This window comes from Electrophorus electricus, chromosome 6 (assembly GCF_041902795.1).
Source record: "Electrophorus electricus isolate QZ-2024a chromosome 6, ASM4190279v1, whole genome shotgun sequence".
Classification (NCBI taxonomy): domain Eukaryota; kingdom Metazoa; phylum Chordata; class Actinopteri; order Gymnotiformes; family Gymnotidae; genus Electrophorus; species Electrophorus electricus.
In genome coordinates, this window is record NC_137502.1 from 6,415,001 (window position 1) to 6,421,374 (window position 6,374).

Genomic DNA, 6,374 nt, shown 5'->3' on the forward strand with positions numbered 1-6,374 from the left:
GAGTGCTTTAAATGATGTGCTACAGTAGAGTACAGTACATACACTGAGTGAACATTTGCCCAGACCACTGGCCTGATAAGCCTCTAGTCCCGAGATTTGTGGCCAGGTAATTAGCCGTTGTGGGAATCAAACGTCACTAATATCGAAGGAAAATGTTAACCTTTAGACATTATGAGGGCTTCTTTATTTGATCTGATTGTGTTTTTGCTACTAAGGTTTGCTTTACGCGCAGGTCTACATTTAGTTAGGTACCGTAAGACACAATGAAACTGATAGTAATGCAAGACTGCAGGACTGTGTGTGCGTGCTCCCATCCACAGACGGAGCCCTGCTCCATCGGCCGTGGCTATCAGACGCCGTGATTTGCTATTCCGATCGCGGCAGCTTTCCAGCCCATTTCCCCTCCGTACAACAACATAAAATACCATTTTTGTTCAATATCAAAGACCTCAACCGAATAATCACAAGGGCGAAACTGTAACTATTATACAGGTACCTCTGGGATATCCCCGCACAACAGGGGTGTCGGAACCGGGAGCGTGCTGCGAAGTTTCTGCGGGGCAAAGCGTGTGTTTTGGCTTTTGTTTCGACATCTGTTTTTAATTACTTAATTAGCCCAGTCACTTACTGGCGTTGACATTAACATTTCTCCGAAAGCTAAATCATAGCCGAAAGTTGCTCGACTCGGATCATGAAAAATGCATCGCTGATAATGTATATGGATACTCGGCTAATTGAGCCAATTAAAGCGGAGGGATGTGGGCTGAATGAGCGAGTGTAGACAGCGCCCTGAAGGAAGGCGCTTTGACACGTCTGATCTACTGCTGCAGCGCTCTCCGTTCAGCCACCCCCCACCACCCCACCCCGTTATAGCTCAACAGAGGACTTGTCCTTAGCCCACTGCTTTGGTTAAAAAGCAACATCCTTACATAACTGCTGTTCTGGCTGAACAGAGAGAGCACTTTACTTTACACAAAGGAAATCAGCACCGCGTAGACGACAGATTGTACGAATATTACCACTTATAAAATAAATAAATCTATATATTATACAACTACTCGCAGTAACACCATGGGCAAATAACACGTAAGGCATGTTTTATGGCACTAGAGTCAGTGTCAATTGTGCTATAGTAGAGGATGCACACAAAAATAAGTTCTCATTCTTGGTGTATTTTCTGAAACGTAATGAGTAAATGATTACATTTCCCACTTTCACATTATTTCAGTACCTACACTGAGCCATTCAGCATGACAATAAAATAGCTGCAAGATGCTTAACAGCAGTAAGAAATTCTCTGATGTCGCGCAAAAAAAAAAAGGGGGCGGGGGTGTTCCTGGTTTGACTGTAGGAACACGGCATTGGAAAAAGCTTTTATGTAGAATCCAGTGTGAGATGAGGTCTAGGCAGAGATGGATGACTTGGTTGGGTGAAAGGACCAAGTACCCCCTAAAATCCAAATCTATGAACCCCCCCCCCCCAAAAAAAACCCCAACACCCACAAAAAACAACAAAGACATATTGGAGCCCTACGGTTGTGATTTTCTTCTTGCTATGGATGCATAAATAAACATAGAAATAAATACACAGAGGACACAGGCTGTGAGTGGCTGGCCAAGTGGGGCAGCTGTTATTAAAAGGGCTATTTATCACTGTCACCCTGCCCAGGATTCATCGCTCTCTGCCCGCTAGCATTGTCACTAGGCCGCACAGGAACAATGAGGCTCATCCAAGCAGCCCCAGCAACAATGGACACACACACACACAGACACACACAGACACACACATCATGTACACAGACCGGTTTGACTTGACAACCCTTACAAACACAACCTTGCATATGCACAGTCATGGACAGACGCAGGCACCATTAACATCCTCGCAAGCGGTCACAGGGTAGTGGAGTATAAGACGCTGATGCCCGGTGATGTAATGTTCTGAAAAAGATTCTGTGTACCTATTCCGGATCTCCCCTCCTCCACACAATCACACCTTTCATTTCACGCACTGCTGCCTTATTGATTATGGCAACAATTACCCACTAATCTGTGCAGGCTGTATTAAGTGAATTCCCCCTTTGTTGGACAATAACTAAACAGGGCTCTTTCCCAAACACCATCGCTCAGCCTGGGGGGACAGGCACCTGCGCAGCTTCATGCTCATCATCATTAGCAGCCACAGATAGTCTTCTCCTCAATGAGTCTAGTCCTGCGCAAGGACCGGTCTAGAGCAAGGGCACATATACACGCGCATGCGCACATATGGACCGGTGTATCCTTTACTTTTAACGGTGTTTTTTTTTTCAGACAGAAGAATTATCAGCACAAATTAAACACTTGAAAGGTTCTCTTTTTTTGCTACTGATGACAAAAATCTGATACCAACTCTTTGTCTCAACCTAAAACCACAAATCTACAAAAATGAGCTAGGACAACTAATAACTTGTGATATCACAGTGCTGCACATGGTACAGTAGCCTGGGGAGGGGGGGGGGGGGAGTATGGGATTCTAACAGGGTCAGCATTGTCAAAAGATTACGTCTCAGCAAGTTCTATTGCCCTTTAGTCTCATAATCTACGTCTCCTATTACTTTTAAGACAGACAATCTGCTGTTCTAGCCCCCCTCCCAAGCTTAATCAAGTGCTTGCTTAACCAACTTGGGCTGCCTTAATTCCTATTAATTTGGCATAATAGCAATCCTCTCATCTGGAATTAACGACAGCCAAGCAGAAACCCCCCCGTCTCAGCGGAGTCGCAAACAGTCCAGACAGCACATTCCTCCTCCATTATGCTATATATGTACATAGCAGTGTATAGATGAGAATGGTTAAAATTCATAACCCTCGCATAAGACCCCCATCAAGTCAGCTCTACACCTGTATTGCATTTTTCGCCTTCAATCAGCAGCTTTTGGGGCGGAAACATGCGGCTGTCTTCCCATGAGGAGCAGAAAGCCATTACAGCAAGCTGGGGTTCATTTGCAGAAAGATTGGAGATATAACGTCACGTTTAAGGGGTGAGGGAACAGAAAAAAGGTAACACTGTACTGGATCGAGAATGATTTATTCCATTTTTGGTTTTCAAAAGATTGCTCCTGACTGCTGCCTCTCTTAGAGAGAGTATTTAAAGTAGGTGAGTGTTTCGCTGCTGAGTATATGCATAGCTGTACTGAGTGAGTGTAAATGAATAGAAGTACACGCACAATCCCATTCCTAAGGGATGGAAATAATGCCCAGTGCTTTGATTTGTAACCTCTGTTAGATGCTGTTGACCCTGAGAAGGAGAGATCATGACCTTACAAACATCAGCTGCTTGAACTCTGCTGACCTCTAAGGACTCCTTCGATGCACATTTTAGAGAACCGCAACATAAAGCTTTTGAACTGAAGGGAATTGGCTTCATTTCCTATCAGTGCACATGGAGAGACTGAGGCACTGACACTGAATGTAGCCTAACATCAAACACATCGATCAGACAGCTAATATCTACATGTATGCAAAGCATGATGAAGGCCAAAAAGGAGTTACTGTTTGACACAAGCAATGTGGAAAGAAACAACACTATGGCTCCCTGTACTGCAGTACTGTATTGCTGTTATAAAGCCAGAACAATGAAGTGAAACTCAAAATTATGCCCAGAATTGCAGAAAACAAAACAAAACAAAACACCAGAATATAGAATCACAAAAAATAACAGCAAAAAAAGAATAATATTCTTATTATGCTTTATGAAAAACAGATTAAATGCAGCCTGTGGCGACGTTAGCATCAGTACAGGCCAGCAGGGGGTAAAAGACAACCTAGGGGGGAGGCAGAGGGTGGCGTCTGTTTTTTAATGACCCGAAACTTTAAATACTGCATAATATATAACAAAAATGGATAGTTCATTTAACTCTCACAATAACTCACAGAGAGACCATTAGAATCCATTATTCTTAATGTCAACACTGTAAGCAGTAAATACGGATGAAGGAAACATGATATGAGCACTGAGAGATGTGGAAAAAAAACAGCCATAATCAACTAGCACATGGACAATGCACTGACACATTAAATGATTACAACAGAAATCTGAAATATAAAACAGCAAAAGTATGTAAACACAGTGACCAAAATCTTAATGTGGCCATAAAGTGTACAAGTCTCAATAGCAAAAACTATAGCAGGACCAAAGTTACAAAAACCTAAAAGTGAGATTTTTCCTGGGACAATGACAGATTTCAATTAAACAGGTTTCTAAATAAAGGTAAATCTAAACTATAATCAAAAGAAAGACAACAATACAGGAGAGGCCAGGGGGAATTCTTCACATGGACCTGGACACTGGCCCCACTTGCAGTCTGAGGCCTGGGCTTGAGGAGCATCACTCACACGTCCAGCATGCATATTGTTCCCTGTAGTCATGGCAACGCTGATTGGCACAGTAGGTGTGATGTCAAAAAAGGCACAAATAGGAAATACAGAGAGGAAAATGCAGAGAGGAGGAAAATAATACAAAAAAAAATATAGAGCTACTTGTCATCCCTAGCAATCTGCTTAGTAATGAGGAGGCTTTCCCCTGGGTGAAAAGATCTGCTATAATAGATTTTTAATAGCTTTTCCCCTCTCCACAAGAACCACTTCCAACACCCAATAGCAAGTAGGGAAAAAAAGTCAAATAATTTCAGCCTCAATGGTGTGAGGTCAGCAATTATAATCCATTGAAATCACTAAAGCTTTTAACTGCTGCAGTAAATCTATTTTCCAGCACTGTTTTCTGGCTTTTCCCATCCTCTTTTTGCCATGCTAACATGATAAAAGAAGGAAATTTTCAATCAAAATGCACTTCATTACAAATTTACAAACTGCTAGAAAAATCAAGTCCTCACTCAGAACCATTCTAAAATGGAAGACTATTGATGTAGGTGCTACATTAAAGAGCTGGTTCATAGTTTGAGTTAACTATCCAGCCTAAGTGATATGACGACAGTTGTTTGTACTATCCAACTAGTACCGTGGACAGCTCCAGGATGACCTCAAATGTTTGGATGTGTGGTTATACTGCTGAAAGCAGTTTATATGGCTTGTAACATCCTAGTGCATTTAGTGTATCTGAATATGAACTTTTAGAAAAATATTTAAAATTTAATATGTAATTTTATAAGCACAAAAGAACCATCCAAGCATCTGATTCAAAGTCTATTAATAAAGATAAATATGCAATTAATATGCCACCAAATTATTATTTGGCATTCTTGATGCCATCCTCGGGAATTGTATAACATAGACCAGAACTGCTTACTTTGGCTTGTTGCTTTCACATATTTCATGAGTTTTGTTGAGTCTTACTATCTTATAAGTCCAAATCTAATCCTGTTTTTTTCAGCCTCTGTGGAAAAGATATTGATAGGTGACTTAATATTGCCAACAGATGTCAGAGATCGCAGTGCAGCCGATGAACCCCTGCTGATAGAGAACCCTGTGAGACACAGGGACCTGCGGTTGGTCTGGAAGCTCAATGATAACCTCCAGAGTTCGCTGCAGGGGTTACTCATACAATAATTGTTTCTGCCAAACCCATACATCTCCATGTCACCCTAAAATTAATGTGATTTTTCCTGCTAAATAATAGATTGTGTGTCACAGTGACTGAAGTCCTACACACAAAGTCTACCTTAATGTGCCCCAAGGGCCACTGTGCCTTTTTGTTCCTATTACAAACAACTCCTGCCTTTAAATAACTGTAGTTTCAATTAGTTATCTAAGATGTAAATAGCATTCGTATTTAAATATTTCATCTTGCCCTTTTTATTATCATCTAATTGAACTTGCTAATACAAGTGCTTAATCCTGTTGATTATTACTTTATATTACGATGGGGTAATTTGGCTCCTCAATTACAGACACGAATCTGGATTGTATTGTTCTTAAAACAAGGGATTGATCCTTCGACATTGCACCGCTAAATTTTTCCGTTAATTTAAAGTAGCCAATTTGCTGCTCCGTTATCCTAGAGCACTGACCGGGGTGAGGTGTAATAGTAAGCACCTGCTCAAGTTAACGTACCCTCCAGCAGTTTGGCTCTGGCCTCCCAGCACCTGGGTGAAATGCAGGTACACTTTGATCACAGCCATCTCAGCTTGGGTTACCCGGGGCTCACGTCACCCGTTCAAAGCCATGGGAGAAAAATAAAGGCCTGGCCTGTCACTGCCCTGGGCTGCAACTCAACCTGCCGCTGAGTTACAGTATCGGCGCCGAGGGTCTGGGTCAATGGGTCAATGAGGAATTAAGACGTGCGAGCCTGAGCACTCCTCATGCAGAATTGCGGCGTTTGATTGTGGCTCACAGCTGAAATCAAGAGCCTTTCATCCTGACTGACACCACTGATCAGATAAC